Below are 17,161 nucleotides of genomic sequence, written 5' to 3'. Positions count from 1 at the left end.
GCTTCTTTTTCGTCATTTCCTCTTCTCATATGCCCTTGCAAATGAGTTAAAAAAACAAGCACAGCTGTCTCCTTTTTTATGCCTTTTTTGTCCGTAATTGTCATATTTTACTACATTCTTTTCATAAATTTTTTGGTAATTTCTTTACTCTGCTTCAATTTTCCGGTAATTTTTCATTTCAAACTTAGTACCCGCATGATTATTATTTATTGCTAGCCACCTTTCCACAAATCGTACTTCTATCGATCTTTGCAAGGGATGTGCCACACGCCTAGAAGTAGCCTCTGAGAAGGTGGCTAGCAAATCCCTGCACAAAAAAAACTCTTAACAAAAACGTCAAAAATCCTGCTGACCCACGGGTCGACCCGGCCTGCACGGGCCGGGTGTGCGTCCAAGCTCAATGACCCGTAAAATTTCACGGGTCATTTGCACCCCGCCCGTTTGACCCGGACCCGTCTTCTCTTTTATATTTAAAGGGAAATGACATTAGCACCACAATATTTTAATCATTATGGAACTTTTTACAGACCAGACGATTGGGATCATCCTAGGGAAATGATTTTTGCGGCACAACCTCCGATCTGTTGACGTCTAATTACTCTTATAAAAAATGCCACGTACAGTTCTATCTTATTGAATACATTTGCAGGGAAGAGTGGTTAAGATTTTATCTTTTAGGATAATATAAGATCATGGGCAGAGATATTTCCACCCCCCCCCCCTCCCCTTCTCAGCATTACCAACCCCTTTTTATTTGTTTTTTTCCTGGGTGCGGGTCCAAGCCCGATGACCCATAAGATTTCTCGGGTGATTTTGATCCGGCCCGTTTGATCCATTTCCCAATGATTTAGAGGGAAATGATGTGATTATGAGAGTATTTATATACTGTAAGTCCTGATAGTGAGTATTTTTTTCAAAAAGTATTATATGGCTTACATCATAGGATGATCCAAGCCGTCCATTTCATGGGCCACAATGTAAGTAGGTTGTGTGCCAAAATTCATTGCCATAGGATAATTACAACCCTCCAACCAATAAATGTTTCCTAAATATGTCGTTCCTCTATAGACAGCAGGGCTAGGAACATCACATGGAAATGTGTTTTTTGGGAACACCATCCTATGTACGATGTCGCCCATCAATTGGACGGTTTGGATCATCCTATGGTGTAAGTTATACAATACTATTTTTTTTTTATTAGGGAGTGTTAGAAATATGTTTTTGGTTTAAAGGCTTTGTCACAAAATTCTTCTTAGAATATATATGGTGTAAGCCCATGTAGTGAAGTATTTTTTTAATAAGCCGGAGGGGTCCCCACAAAACCCCAACTTACCTATAAAAAATAAAAAAATTGTACTGAATATTTTACGGCCTACACCATAGGATGATCCAAACCGTCCATTTCCGGGTGATTTTTACCCGGCCCGTTTGACCCATTTCCCCATGATTTAGAGGGAAATGATGTGATTATGAGAGTTTTTATATAGTGTAAGTCCTAATAGTGAGTATTTTTTTTGAAAAAGTACTGTATGGCTTACATCGTAAGATGATCCAAACCGTCCATTTCATGGCCACAATGTAAGTAGGTTGTGTGCCAAAATTCATTTCCATAGCATAATTACAACCCTCCAACGAATAAATGTTTCCTAAATATGCCGTTCCTCTATAGACTGCAGGGCTAGGATCATCGCATGGAAATGTTTTTTTTTTTGGAACACCCTATTTGCGATGTGGCCCATCAATTGGACGGTTTGGATCATCCTATGGTGTAAGTTATACAGTACTGTTTTTTTCGTAGGGAGTGTAAGAAATATGTTTTTGGTTTACAGAATTTAGAGATGATAATTCTTTGTTCACGCACGTGCAATGCACGTGCGTTTTTATTAGTAGGAAAAAAAACAGAGAACGTAAGAAGAGAGACATTTAGGGGTGTAAATGGATATTCGAAAATTCGATTACCGTCCGCATCTGAATCCGTTTAAAGCGAATATTATCCAGATCCGTTTCAAGCGGATATTATCCGAATCCGTTTATGAGATATCCAACTCTTAGCGGATGCGAATCTGGTAAATGGTATATCCGATCCGTTTAACATCCGAATCCGAGAAGTAAATCCTTTTTATTTATTATTAATAATATCATTAATATTTATTTTTAGTAATCATACACTATCTTTTGTTTCTAAAAGAAAAGTGAATTTTCTTTTTAGAAAAAAACAAAAACAAAGTGTTTTGGGTAGAAAATGAAGTAATCTCTCATTTTAAGGGCATTCTTGGAGTTTGACATGGCTTCTTTCTGAAGCAACAAATGTGGGCAGTACGATGAAAGAGACAAATGGATGATGGTGATTGAAAGAAGATGTCATAGTTTCTAGAGAATTCTAAGGCAAAAAGGACATCTAGGTCATTGATGGTAAATGAACGGCTCAGATCAAATTTTCAACTTAGGGTTATATAAAAACCCAAAATGCAATTAAAATAGGGGACTTCTAATGTTTGCAAGGAGAAGCAAGAGAGAGGAGAAAGCAGGAGGCTGAGACACCATCTTCGGCATTCCTTGGTGCCTCCAACCCCACCAAAATCCACTGCCGCCCCTCTCCACCTTCTCACAGCCACCTCCATCACCGCCAGTCGCCTCCATCTCTGACCTAATCCTCATCTCCATCCCCATTTTTCTTCATATTCCACAATCAGCACTACCACTTCCCCTGTTCAAAATAGCCCAAACTCATTCCAAAGGAAAGAAAAAACCCAAAGACCACTACTAACGCCATCATCCATCCCCACCGTCTCTCTCTGCCTTTATTTTAAAAGGAAGAAGATGATCTCATATATCTTAGGGTTTGAGAGTGAATTTTGTGAAGAGAATGTAGAGGTCTGATTTTGGGGTTTGGAAAATTCATTCAAGGAGTATGAAGGAAAAGAAAGATATAATGCTGCAATAAAATCTTTGAATTTACCAAATAAACTGATACGGATAATATCCGAATTCGAACAATATCCGGCGGATACGAATTCGGTAATAGATATTAAATATCTGTCAAATTCGAATCTGAATCTGAATTCGGAGAGTATATACTGTAATCGAATTCGGATATAGCCATATCCGATTCGAATTCGATCCGTTTACACCCCTTAGAGACATGAGTTGTCATTATCATTATCATCAAATTAAAAAGAATTAAAAAATAAAAGAAAAAGACCTGCAGCTGTCAACTTTTGAGGAATTGAAAAATAAGAGAAAAGAGACATATAGCTGTCAAACTTTTGAGTGACAGTTGTCAATATCAAAGATAAAAAGTAACTTGGAGAAATACACTGGGCCATTACAAATTTCAAATTTCAAACTTTTTTATAGTGAGACTTCGGATTACGGGTTGGGTTGTCCGACACCTCAACCCGAACCCAACCCGGAAGCACCTCGGGTTCAAGTTTTTCAACCCGAACCCGACCCGAATGGAGTCCAAGCCGAACCCGACCCGAATGCGGCCATTTTTTTGGTTCACTGCTTGAGGATAAATTCACCCCCCTTTAATGTTTTTCTTTGCTTGTAAAAAACTTAACGAATAATGTTAGGGGGGAGGGGCGGGGGATATCATTTCCTCATTTTATTTTTTAGTTAAATTCAGTGGCCAACAAACCATAGGTGGGTTTTTTTAAGATGATAGCAAAGGGTACGTTATCTTTTGTAAAAATCCCATTGAATAATAGGTGTTTTCAGCTTCATTTTGGCCATGTTTAGCAGCCATGAAATTTTTAATATTAGTTCTCCAACTGGTGAGAAAAGGGTAGAAAGAATAGGAGAGGGAGATAATTGAGAGGGGGTGGGGTGACGAGATGATGCTAAGTGGTTGAAAATGAACAGGATCTGTTCTATAGGCTCGTACTTCTGTATCCTTAAGTTCTAAGGAGACAGGCTCCTACGTCCGGTTGATGAAATATGACCGTGCGATCCGAGCGTGATTGACGGCTGAGATTTCCTTCTGGGATTTCTTGGCATTAGAGGATCGTTCTCAGTCAGATCTCTGGCTAGGGCAATCATACGGTTGTCTGACGGACCCTACAAAAACAGCTTTTATATCTGGTAGGGGTCTTGCCTAAACCCAGCTTACCCATTAAAAAAAAATAAAGTGGTTGAAAATGAGGACAAAATAAAGGTTACTAATATTGGCACTACCCTGTTTTAATAATGGTGCAAACTGAGCTTGTCTTTTCTTTTCTTTTCTTTTTTTAATTAGTTTCCGAGAGTTTTTTGGGAACTGTAATAACCTTTCACAACTTTTTAAAATAATTAAAAGAGAAGATTAATTAGTGCAATTATCAAAACATGATAGCGCTAACATCAGTAGCCAATATAAAAACTCTATTTTCGTATTTTATTTCTCTTTACCTGTTTTCCTCGCTCACAAGTCTCTCACTTTCCCTTCCTTTGCTGCACTCCCACCGCATGATAAATAATTATTCAATGGAAAAAAAATTTCACGGCTGCCAAACATGCACTTGATGTTGGCCTAAACATTCACGCTAACATTCTCAGTAGTAATGTTGGTTTACGTTAGGGATTTGGTAGGCAATTTTGAGGGAAGCCATTTCGCAGCTCAGTTTTGCAGGAGAGAACAGCCACCTCATATATGAATTAAATGAAAAAGAAAAAATCTGCTACAAAGTGAGTAGCTCGTATGAATTAAATGAATAAGACAAAATGTACTAAAAATTGAGCCGCAAATGGGCTTTCTTTGCCAAGAAAATCCCATCTTTGCCATTTTATCAAAGGTAGGATATTCTGAGTTCTTGTCGAAAGCGGGAAGTGAGAAGAAACGGTCGGTAGCATATATGAAATCTTTGGTGGGGGATTTTCATTGAAGAGCAACTTAAATGGATACCTGTTTTTTCTAACCACACATGCAATTGTAAAATCGTTTTCTCAGCCGCGCAACGTTTGTTATAAATGCTTCGCAAGTCAACACTTTCGTTTTTAGAATGTGACAGCAGATTGTGGGCCCAAACCAAAATTACGTTTGATTCTGAGTCGAATAATCAATTTGGGCCCACAATTGGTTGTCACATTCTAAGCCACTGTTCCTCTGAGTTTGTGACAACCGATTGCCACCCCCCACCAACGCGACCTTAGCTTGCACTGCGCGTCATTATGCATAGTCACAAATATCTCTAATATTTTATGAAGGGGAAGGTTAGTCTGACATGCGACAGACCAGCCACGAAATACCTTTTGCGATTGACCCTAGCAAATCCCTTTATAAAGAGTAATGCTAATGGGGACTGACCAAACGGGTTCTCGCCACAACAAGACAAGTGAAGGAAGCCAGCTCTCCCATCGCTCTTACTTCACGATATCATGTTCCTTTTTTTAAATATTATTATTTGTGTATTTTTCGATAAAAAGACAAAATTCCATAATTTTCTGAAATTCTGAAAAAATTCTTTACATTTTATTTTTATCGTGAAAATATGCCAAAAAATTCACTCTATTATTTGTTGTCCTAATCTTATTCTTAAATTTTATATTAATATCATAGTTTCAAACTCCTCCGAGTCGACTCTCTTCTATCTTGTCTGAGTTCATGTTTTGCCATATAATGTCAATCAAGATTCATTTGACTCTCCTAAGTTATGACCACATCAATGGAGTACTCAGTCATGTCAACCAAGTACTTGACCGCATCATGCCAAATTGATTAGGATTTGTCTTGGCTCTGTTTTGACCTGCATTCCTTCTTGAAACATTGACTTATATAAAGGTTAAATAGTTTATTTTCCCAGTTGTTTCCAGATATAATCCTGAAAATAGTAAAAAAAAAATAGAATATACCGAGATACAGCTACCCGAGATAACTTGTGAGTATGTCACTACGTGAACCATCTACGAGCTGGGCCAAGCTTAATTGATTGTAAGTATCAACAGCCCATTATACCCTCTAGAGCAAAGCGAGTTTCAGTAACTTTTGCGTAGTATACAGATTGTAGGAGAAATATAAGTGAACCGGGCCACTTTACCTACCAATTCATTTTCTAGAATGCACAATTGGGCGGACCATATACTAAATGCTCTCTCCAGTTGACAATCCTAATTCGATTTGTAGAAGTTTTACACTATTGTTGCCTTTCTAGTTTTTTTCTTAACCGTTCATTTTAAAGGTTGTAAGTTTAAAGGATTGGGATTGTTCAAAGAAGCATGCTAAACACAAAGGCGCCCTTGCAAAAACCAGCCACAAGGGCGCCCAATCGGATCCACATCATGCATTTGCGTATCATATATGGCAAAGTGTAAAAGTAAAGGAAGGAATTTAGCATCCCTACTGTTTGAAAGGTAGTGAGTTTTTCGCCCGTCTATGCACCATCTGAATTGATCGGGGTTCCAAGTGAAAGCAAAGATCCCGCATGAGTTCTACCTAGATCACAACAAGTGGTATCAAAGCCGGGGCGTAGTAACCCTGATGTACCCTCGACCTCTTGGATAAAAATAAAATCCCTAGGGGAAGATCTCGGTAACCCCAATGTACCCTCGTGGATGGAGAAAATCCCTTGGAAAGGAGGGGAATATTGTTGGGGATTCCAAGTGAAAGCAAAGATCCTACATCAGAAAAGTGAATAGATGTGGATGGGATTATAAGGGCTTGGGCTCCCTCTGCTTAACATACAGCTAGCTTTTAAGGCTGAGTTCCCTCCTAACACGAACCAACAGATAAATTGCTCACGGTTGCTGAACAAGTGAGTCCGACATATTCTTTTACCTCCCTCCTCCTTATTTTGGGTTCCATTTGGACGCACTCAGTACAGAAGTAGAGGAAAAGGAATATGAATTCTCATTTCTTTACCTTACCTTTTCTCTTGGGGTGTGTTCTGTTGCATTATGCGAATCGGAATCCATCGGAAATGACATGGCAAAAAAGAAAATGAAAAGAAAAGAAAAGGAAAAAGAAAATAAAAAACTGTTGTTTATTTGTCAAGAAAAGAAAAAGAAAAGATACTTGGGCAAAAAACAGGGATAGAAACCCTAATCCGTTCATCACTGACAACAAGCCTAAATGGGTGAAAAAAAGGATCTCTTGCAGAATCAACGATAAGCTGTGCGAGCTCCATTTCCGATCTTTATCTTTTGATGGCAATGGTGGGAAATGGGAACCAAATACGAAGGAAAGGGAAATGGAAACCAACAAATGCATATGATGATGATGATGATGATGATCAGAGAGAGCGAGAGAGATTAGGGCAGCCCTTTTTGAAGATTCAATCCTTTTTTGGAAAGAACCATTGCCTGTTGAATTGGTAAATCGATGGGTTGAAAAATGAGAACCGAAAAAATCGATGGAAAATTACCAAGACCCGCTGTTGGGAGACGGATTTTGGTGGGTGGAAATTTCATGGCCACGTCACAAGAGAAGGAATCCACGTCATTTTCCTTCTCCTTTCTCACCAAAGTTAAGCAACAGAACGGACACTTGATGTGAGAGGAAAGTCAAACAATGCAAAATGGGTTGCATTTGGAAAATTTACAGGCAACTAGGATGGCCATTTGAATAGTAAATGGGAAGTAAATATAGCTAGGAAATGGAAAATATGTGCTTTTACTTTTAATTTCCCACTTTTTGGTGCATCCAAACGGACCCTTGAAAAGTTATATGCCCCATATCATGTAAGAGTTTTTAAACGGAGAAACTGGAAGACATTGGGAGTGGCAAAAATACAAAGGGATCTAAACCATTAATTCATTGGGTCGTATCTTGCTTGGTTTATTGATAGTGGACTTCCTCGTGCTTGGCTTCCTCATTCATAGTGCAGTGAACGGTTTGGTATGTCAAAGCATGACCTTAATCCAGCCTATAGGAAGACACGACCTCTCTCTCTCTCCCTCTCTCTCTTTTCTTGTATTTATCTGGTAGGGGTCTTACTCAACCCAAAGTGGTTTTCTTCACTCCCATGATCGCAAATTCACAGTATAAAAACTAATCACATAATTCCTGATTTTGTGTAGTATACAGTTGAGTAAGTAGAGGGTCATGATAATTCTAGAATGTGCTAATCAAATGATAGTTCTAGAATGTGGTAAGGATAAGATTAACATATGTGATGGTTACTAATTATAAAGTTAACAAGGACGGCCACATGGTTATCATGTGACGGTGATTAATGTGCTATAATAATAGTTATTTATGTCCAATTTCCAGATAAGATTAACATAAAATAATTTCATTCACATCCAAAGTGGCTCAATTAACGTCTACCCCTATTAATCCAGACTATAATGAGAGTGACAAACTTATAGGTGGGAGTGGGACCACTTGTTCAATGTCTAAATCGTAATTTTCCAACCCTTCTACAATAGAAAATATCAGAATGATATCATATACATCCAAATAAGACCACCCAACCCAACCTCTAAAATAATGATATGAGATTGAGCGAGACCCCACTATGTCCTGAATCTCCTCCATCGTATGCGAAAACCTCCGAGGGTGGGGATGATTTCCAATCAAGCATTGAATAACGTTGAACGAATCTCCCTCCACCACCGATGTTGACGAGATACTCTCATAGACAAGCCTTATACCTTGAAGGATCGCTTTAAGGTCAGCTTCATTAGAATCAGCTCTATCAATCAGACCAAAGAAAAACCATTTAATCTCTAAGAAGGCCATCTATACCTGATGGCCTCGAATTGCCCAAACTCAATCTGTCAAAGTTAAGCTTTAACAAGACCAGATCAGGGGGAATCCACCAAGGGCAAGGAGGATCCATAAGCTCCTCACTGGAGCAGATCACGCGCCACCACCGCGATAGATCAGAACTAGAGATAGAACTAAAGCACGGGATAGATTTTGCCCAAAAAATGCACAGGGAGATGATCTTTGTAAACGCATATAGCAGGCTCTTTGCAGCAGTGCACTTTCTAAATCATCCGAAAGGTTGCTAGAACTAGATTCCAAAAGATTCTCCCTTTACTTTTCCACGGGGTGCTAGATCAGAACTAGAGATAAACCTAAAGCACGGAATAGATTTTGCCAAAAAGTGCACAAGCAGATAATCTTTGTATACATATAGCAGGCTTACGCATATCATACTAGAAGGAAAGACCCGCATTCAACAAGGAGGCTAGAAGATAACCTTATCTAGAAGGCTAGATTCTAGGTGCACACTTAGTCGACGGAGGTGAAACTACCTCCTAATCTTTAGCTTAGATTAGATCAGAGAGGAAAATAAGACAACAATCCATGGCAAGAAGCACTCACGCATTTTGGTCCGGCAGAAATCATAATAGCCCATCAAAGTAAATGCATGCGTTTTCCAGTCCCATTCGCTTGAGAAGCTGAATCCAAAACTGGAACGTTGAGTTTAAGGCCCGGCCCAGCTAGCTAGGCCCAACCCATTTGAACACCTACACTATATGCGACTCAAACCAAAGTCATTGAACAATGCAGTAGGCCCACAAATGGTGCTGATAAACTCTTCCCAATGTATCTCATATTATCGTACAAAACATCAGCTCATTTAGGGCATGTTTGGCTACCATGAATTTTTTTTTTTTCCCTTAAAGGGATAGATACGAGAGGGATTGAGTGAGCAGAGGGAAATAAAAGCCTGGAAAACCAGGGAACAAAAAACTCCACTCAAATTCTGATATACTTTTTCCTGATTTTTTAGCCACATCTCACCCTCAACTCATTGGTGCCCTCTCAAATCTCTCCTTCCACCCGCCCTACCCCTCTCCTACCACTTGGAGACACTAATTTATCATGAAAAAAATGTTCAGCCAGCTAGACATGGCCTTAGGAATTTAATAATAGCTTGACAATTACTCTGATCTAATAATCCTCTGATCAAATGAATATACTCTAACAAAGAATAGTTTTCAGGTTATTTAATCTACATGGTGAGGTCGCCTACAAGAAACAACCTCTTCCCCGGCTGTCATGACCGCCGGCTAAAAAACCGTCGGGAAAACTTTACATTTAAGCAGTGATCACATACGCTAGGAATAATAGCCAGTATTGGTATTTTTCAATTTTTAAAAAAGAAATTAAATTCAACAGTTTAGAGCTCATACCTGTCCACTAGCCAGACCGAGAGATCTGCAATGAAACTTGAGTTATAATTGTTAAAGTATGAAAGATTAAATACTGCCTTCTCCAACAGCTTAAGTTTTTGGAGTAACTGGTTGTTTTCACATGGTATCAGAGCAAATGCTTGGGTTCAAACCTCCTTGATAGCAAAAATACACATGCAATGGCCAAACCCAAAAAAAAAGGTGCCGCATGTGCCACATGTAGGCCAACCCTAGAAAGAGGGGCCACACGTGAGGGGGAGTGTTGAAGTATAAAAGATTAAATACTTCCTTCTCTAACAGCTTAAGCTTTTGGAGTAACTGGTTGTTTTCACAATAATCATGGAAAAAAAAATAACTTAATGGAAGTGGACGGAACTAGACAAAGGCTTACCAGTAGATGAAAATTATCTGATTAACACAAATGATAATGATAAGCTCCCAGAGGCGGAGTGTCATATGCTTCAGACAAACAAGAAAGAAGTCAATGTTCTAGGATGACTCTAACATTATGGAAAATCATGGTTTCTTTCTTGCAACGAAAGACATTCTTTTCGAAGAACCACTAAAAAATCTCCATTCCTGTGTTAGTGTCAAGCAAGGATTGCTTGAAGCATTACACCCTAGGTATCTACTTTGGAATTCCAAGTTTGTTGCCTCCAGCCCCTATATATAGAGATATATTAGGGTTAATGACTGGTTAATGGACTCTAGCCCATGTAGGCCCACTAAACTGGTCCATTATCTTATTGGGCTTATATTAGAACACGCATGGGTTATATTATATACCCAAGAACACCATATTTCTTTAACCCTCAATGTTATTTGTTACCTTCGGCTAATGAGCAAATACCACTTGCAACGAAAAACAGAGAAGAAATTGATCCTGTTTCAATTCAGGAGAGCGAAAAAGTCCACATTTTAAGCCAGGTGTGTGTACCTCTATGTAGTATACAGTATAACGAAAAGGAAGGAATCCAAACATATATGAATGTGTAAAGAAAAAAAAAGGAATTATCTGCGCCTTCTTTCAAGTAACAATATGAAGAAGGTTCCAGCTAAACCAAAATTGAACTCAGACTAAGGAATTTATAAATGATAAGCCAAAGAAAACGGAAGCCCGGATACATTCCACGAGAATGCAAAATTTGATTATTGTCATGGAAGCACTTCTTAATTAATATATGAGGCCCCGATGGAAAACAACCCTTAGCTGCATTCATTCATAGAAAACAAAAGATACAAATTCCAAACGTCTCAAAGTAAGTTAAGTGAAAGTAAGCACAGACTATATAACTTCAACGTAATATAGACAATATATCACTAGCCATTAAGTGCACTTCATGAAAAAACAGAGCAAATAATAGAAAGAGGAAGTAGCATACTTGATCAAAGCATAAACTCGCACACGCAGGCACACATTAATTGTGTTAATTAACAGAACACTAAACCACTATTATGTAAAAATAATATATAATATATAATAAAATTATCCTCCTATTCAGTGTGTATTACCTGAATACCTGCACCCTTCCCATTTCCAATCCCTACAGAAAAGAAATAGTTTTAACTACTTTAAATATGGCACAGAAAAAAGAACTGAGCCAAATGATGTTTGGTTCGATACAACATACCAGATGTCTCACAAGAAGAAGCCTTCTATGCTTCTAATAGCTCCTTCAGCCTTTTGGTAGCTATAGAAGCTTCTTCAGTCTTCCTTTACAAAACCTTACATGAAGAAAGAAAATGAGTAAATCCAATGAAAAGGTGTACTATATTCATAAAAATATGTACAAATTAAGCTAACCAGGTTTTGTTTTTCCCAAGACCATTCAAAAGGGATGTAAAGTCTATAAAGAGAAAGAAATCACTAAAATTGACAGATTTCAGAAGTAATTTCTTAAGCTTGTAGGTTAATGATGTGGCCCCACAGTTGGTTCATATATGCAGCGGTGAAGACCATCTGAAATTGCAATAAAAGAAGAAGGCGACCCTTCTAACATCTAAATACTACAAATATTAGCAGATTCATAAGTCTCACGATCATTTCTTTCTGCCACAAGTATGTCCAGTTATATGCTATTTATTTATGTCAATGGATGTTTGTACTAGAAGGATTTGCTGCTCAATTTTTCCATAAGTAACAAAAGAACATTATCCTAATTTGTAGTCTTTACTTAAACATTAATCCAATGTGATGAGGACATTTTTCATCCTCAGTTCCAATGAGGTCAGGACATTTATGCAGGAGAAAGTAACACAGAACATGAACACAAAAGAGACGGTTAGAGCCAAACAAAAAGAACCAGCTTCAGAAATCGAATCATGTATGCTGCCACATCATTTATCTTTTTTCCGCCTTGCTGTACACCCATGACAGATGTATCAGGCTCCACAGAACCATTATGGAAACACATAAACTGCACTGGGGCTATCAGAAATAGCTCAATGAAAAGAGAACCCTACACAACCAAGATTAAGGTGCCCATCTTGCACAATTTATTTTAAAGCCAAAAGCATCGGAATATTTTTATAGAAAGCACAACTTAATTATCAGATGGCTCTACAATAAAGGGTGTGCATCACTTTAACCAAGCTGCAAGCATATCTACAGTATATTGAATGTTTGGAGGCAGGATACATGATAATGACCATAGGAAGTATATGAGATGATCAAGAAACTAATATTTCCAATCTGCTTGTTACATGAGAAAGCATTTTGCAACTGGCAATGCGAATTAAACTAGTGAACAAACAGGCCCAAAAGGGCTATAAATCACAAATAGTCAAAACAATGGGCACGGAATACCATGTCTTGGTCAAAAAGTTTTGATCATCATATATCTATACCCTTTGCCCTTTGGTCAATATAGTTCTATCTAGTGCTTAATTTAGTCATAACATATATGATAGCTGATCTAGGGATTAATGAACATGAAGAAATGGGATACAGTAACAAATTTGCATGGGAATACCTCATCTAGTAGCCCTTCCTAAGTTAATTGAGAACTCATATGCGTAACCATGTCCACCTATAGTCAAGATGTAGAAATTCAGATATTTGGATAAATTTTAACATGTATGACTGGTCAGTAGAAAGCCAATAAATTAGTTACAGCATAGGTGTCATTTCTTCTACTTATAAGAAGTGGATTGGAAAAGTATATACAGAAATATTATTAAAAATAATTGAATTGAATCAAATACAACTCTTGACTATTGTCAATAAGCTTTTACTTACACTGTATTGTTAGTAAGATCGAGCATCCAAAAACCAATGACAAATATGATAGCTGCCCATGTTCGAGTACCTTTACACGCACTGTAATTACATAAGAAACCTGGTCAAAACTTACGTTTGATGGGGTATTCCAATCTAGAAATATCAATAAGTAAAACATTTACCTGCAGTTCTCCTTCGTATCTCCCAAGAGGTATCCAATCTCTGCAGAAAACCTAATATGATCAAAACAAAGAAGAATAAGCAATACCTATCATCAAAACCCCATATGATCCATCAAAACTTGCAGCAATAGAGATCATAAGAGATCCAATAAAAATAAATGGGCGTCTTCTTCTATACTTTGAAGAGCACTTATCACTCCAAATACCAACACAAGGTTGAAGCTGAGCATCAAAAGGCAACAAAGTATACACATAAATTTTAAATGAAGATGCTAGCCATTAAGCAGAAGATGATGAAAATTATGTTACTCCTAGTAAATATTAATAGCTGGAAGGTTAAATAAAAACCAGCCAAACGAAGTGTGCGCATAAATTTTCAATGAAGATGCTAGCCACTGACTCAAAGCTCAAAATTCATACACTCACTTGTAGAAACAAAATTGCAGTCCAAATTTTATATGCCTTCTAAAGGAGAGACACATCAATATTACATTGCCTACAACACTCACATTTAGGGGTATGAAACAAGAGACGATTTTTTCATAGGAATGGTGGGGCTAAGCATGATGGGAAAGAGAGGAAATCTACAAGTGACAGAAACAGAGCATCATAGGAAATGCCTAGTGTTAAAAATAAATGCTTATCTGATACATGAGAGATACATGACATTTGTAACTTGTAGATTTTTCTGTTGTGTTATTGTTGCTTGATACATAGGAGATAAAGGAGATATGGATCCTATCAGATTATTCCGTAGCTCATCTGTTAGTTTTACTTTCTTGTTTATCTGGGTTGCTTATCTGGCAAACCATGATTATCTTGTAATCTTTTGTATCTTGTGATAATCTATATAAGAAAGACTCCTCACATGCCTAAGGCACAGAGGAAAATTAACACGGCAACATTGAGAGTTTTGAGTTTTTATACGTAGCAAGTGTTTTTTTTTTTTGAAAGGGAAATGCCTAACAAGTGTTATTCTTAGAATACCAAGAAATTAATGCTAGATTTTAAAACATAAAAAATCTTAAATCGCCTTTGAAAATACCCCAAAATTCGATTATTCACCCTTAAATCACCCCAAACCCCCATATTTCATTTCAAAATACGCCCAAATCCCATCTTTGTGTCTAACAAACAGCTTACGATCCTATTTTCATAATATAACACAGAAACGAAAAAAGAAAAAATGGAGATTTATCACAGGGGCGTACCTTTTTTTCACTTCTCCTTCATGCTGCAAAAAACTCTCATGCTGGATAAATCTTATTGGCTGATGGGGTGTAAAAACTCCAGCCACTCACAGGCTGCCACCTGTCCCAGAGCAGATGAACTCCAGCCACTCACAGGCTGCCACCTGTCTCAGAGTAGGTGAACTCCAGCCACTCACAGCCTGCCACCTGTCCTGGAGTAGGTGAACTCCAGCCTCTTACAGGCCGCCATCTGTCCTGGACACCTGTCCAGGACACCTCACCAGGTTTTCCCTATAAAAAGGGATTCAAAGCTCAAACCAATGGGTAATGCGAAAATCCCTTCTCTCCCTAAACTCTTAGACATCTCCCCTTCACTCCTGCTCATACTGACTTGAGTGTCGAATGGCCTGTCCGGAGTAAAACCCGGTCTGGTCTTCTGACCTCGCTTGCCTTGTCCAGGACTCAGCCCTCATAGCAGGACTCTTTCTCGACCACCTTACTCCTCGTTCACTCCGGTCCTTCAGGACTCAGCTCCCCTAGTCATCCAGCTCAGCTCTTACATCACTGCTGTACCTGTTACCGATTTTAGGTCTAAAAGATTGGCGCCATCCGTGGGACCCCAGAACTAAAAGCTGTCCTTACACATCCCACTCACAAAAATGGCAGGACGCAAGAGTACGCGGATGCCTACTGCGCGGGCGCGGACTACCCAAACCGCGCTACCCCGCAGGACCTGGAGCGAGCGAATTGCATCACTAGTAGTAGCAGCTTCTGCTACAGCAGAGCAGAGCCCGGCTCGCTCAGAACATCTGAATCCCTTGCCCACCCCGGAGCAGGTTCAAGCTCTATTCCAGCAGATGACAGCCCTCGTTGGGCAGTACCAGCAACTACTTCAACTGCCCCCTCAACCTCCCCCAGAGGCTCCGCGATCTGTCCAAGGAAGGCCAGACGCCCACAGGGGAGAGTCATCACACCATGGTGAGGGCCAAACTCATCATTCCACCAGACAAGTCCCTCACCCCACGACGAGGCATGCCCAAACAGAGCCTCATCACCATGAAAGGTCGCGGTCCCCCTCCACACAGAGGCGCCGAGCTCATCAAGATCGTGCGCCACCAGCGAAACCTCGACCTCTTCGTATGAGTCGGGAGAGCCAATCCGGCTCCGCGGCGAGCCAGTCTGTGGAAAGGATCAGGTCCTTGGACCATAGGACGGATCCACTGCTACAAAGAATGGAGGAGATGGATCATCGGATAGAGGAATTGGAGAAGGACCAGAGCCGGCCAGTCTCCAGGGCGTTCTCAAGCAGGACGCCATTCACTGATGATGTTCTGGGTGCCCCAGCACCCAGAGGGTTTAAAATGCCCGCCGTCCCTCAGTATGACGGCACTACAGACCCCGTGGACCACTTGGAAACGTTCAGAACAATTATGCTCCTCCACGGAGCCTCCGATGGCTTTCTTTGCAGAGCGTTTCCAACGACGCTGACTGGCGCGGCAAGAGACTGGTATTCCAGGATCAAACCGAACTCCATCAACAATTTTGATGATTTTGGAGAGGATCTTGTCCGCCACTTCATGAGCAGCCGCAGGCCAAGGAAAACAACCGCTTCCCTGATGGCCTTGCGACAGGACGACAACGAGCCTCTGAAGGTGTTCGTCCGCCGATTCAACAGGGAGGCACTTCAAGTGCCAAATCTAGATCCCTCAGCAGCAATGAATGCGCTCCTCGCAGGCGCCAGGTCTAATGAATTCCGTCGAGCGGTAGCTCAACAAAATCCGCACTCATTAGCGGATCTTATGGCCGGAGCAGAAGAGTACATAATGGTGGAAGAAACACTGGCAGCTCTTAATTCAAATCGGAGGATAACCTCTGAAGAGAAGAATCTCCCTAAGCAGCGCAGGGAGGATAAACCTCCCAGGAGAGAGAAGTCTCCGCCTCCTCAGAGAAGAGAAGAAAACTTCACGCCTCTCAACACCTCCAGAAAGCACATACTGGCAGCGATCAGCGAAGAAGAGTTCGTGAAGTGGCCTGCTAGAATGATCTCCAAGGGAAACAGGAGAGATCCCTCAAAGTACTGCCGGTTCCACAAGGACCACGGCCACGACACAGATGATTGTTGGCAACTCAAGCAGGAAATTGAACAACTCATCAGCCGGGGCTATTTGAAAAAGTATATCCGAACTGACGGCCGCAACCAAGAGCGCAGAGGAAAGAGCCCCCAGGGCCGCAGCCCTCGAAGATCACAGCAGCCCCCTGCTCGGGACAAAACCCCTCAGCTGGGCAATGCGCAGCCTGAGGCACCCCAACCTCAGCCAAGGGGGGTCATCGGTACAATTATGGGTGGGCCTGCAGCTGGGGGCACCTCTTCTACCGCCCGCAAAGCATATGCACGGCGAGTTAACGCCGTGCACACAACCAGCAAAAAGACGAGAACGGAGAATGAGATCTCCTTCTCAGATGCAGATCTGGATAATCTTATCCTGCCCCACGACGATGCACTGGTT

General features: G+C 40.2%; 1 long non-coding RNA gene and 1 other non-coding gene across 3 annotated transcripts; one reads left to right on the top strand and one right to left on the bottom strand.

Annotated features, from left to right (window-relative positions):
* Positions 1-3,846: 3,846 nt before the first annotated feature.
* LOC143878054 (small nucleolar RNA U3) lies at positions 3,847-4,059 on the top strand. The gene has a single exon (XR_013250878.1). It is a non-coding gene; the product is annotated as a small nucleolar RNA U3 (small nucleolar RNA).
* A 5,716-nt stretch (positions 4,060-9,775) lies between these two features.
* Positions 9,776-14,616, bottom strand: LOC143876479 (uncharacterized). 2 transcript variants are annotated; one of them, XR_013250392.1, is made up of 7 exons: positions 13,465-14,613; positions 13,301-13,381; positions 13,035-13,091; positions 11,694-11,787; positions 11,575-11,606; positions 10,454-10,521; positions 9,776-10,087 (listed from the first exon to the last, which is right to left on the bottom strand). It is a non-coding gene; the product is annotated as an uncharacterized LOC143876479 (long non-coding RNA). The 2 variants fall into 2 exon arrangements; XR_013250391.1 differs by having other exon boundaries at positions 10,454-11,606; positions 13,465-14,616.
* Between the last annotated feature and the right edge of the window lie 2,545 nt (positions 14,617-17,161).

Source organism: Tasmannia lanceolata, unplaced genomic scaffold (assembly GCF_043159265.1).
Source record: "Tasmannia lanceolata isolate RefF3 unplaced genomic scaffold, GAP_Taslan_0.1 ptg000005l, whole genome shotgun sequence".
In the NCBI taxonomy this organism is placed as follows: domain Eukaryota; kingdom Viridiplantae; phylum Streptophyta; class Magnoliopsida; order Canellales; family Winteraceae; genus Tasmannia; species Tasmannia lanceolata.
Note: the sequence above shows the minus strand (reverse complement) of the source record. Positions and strands in the feature narration are given on the sequence as shown.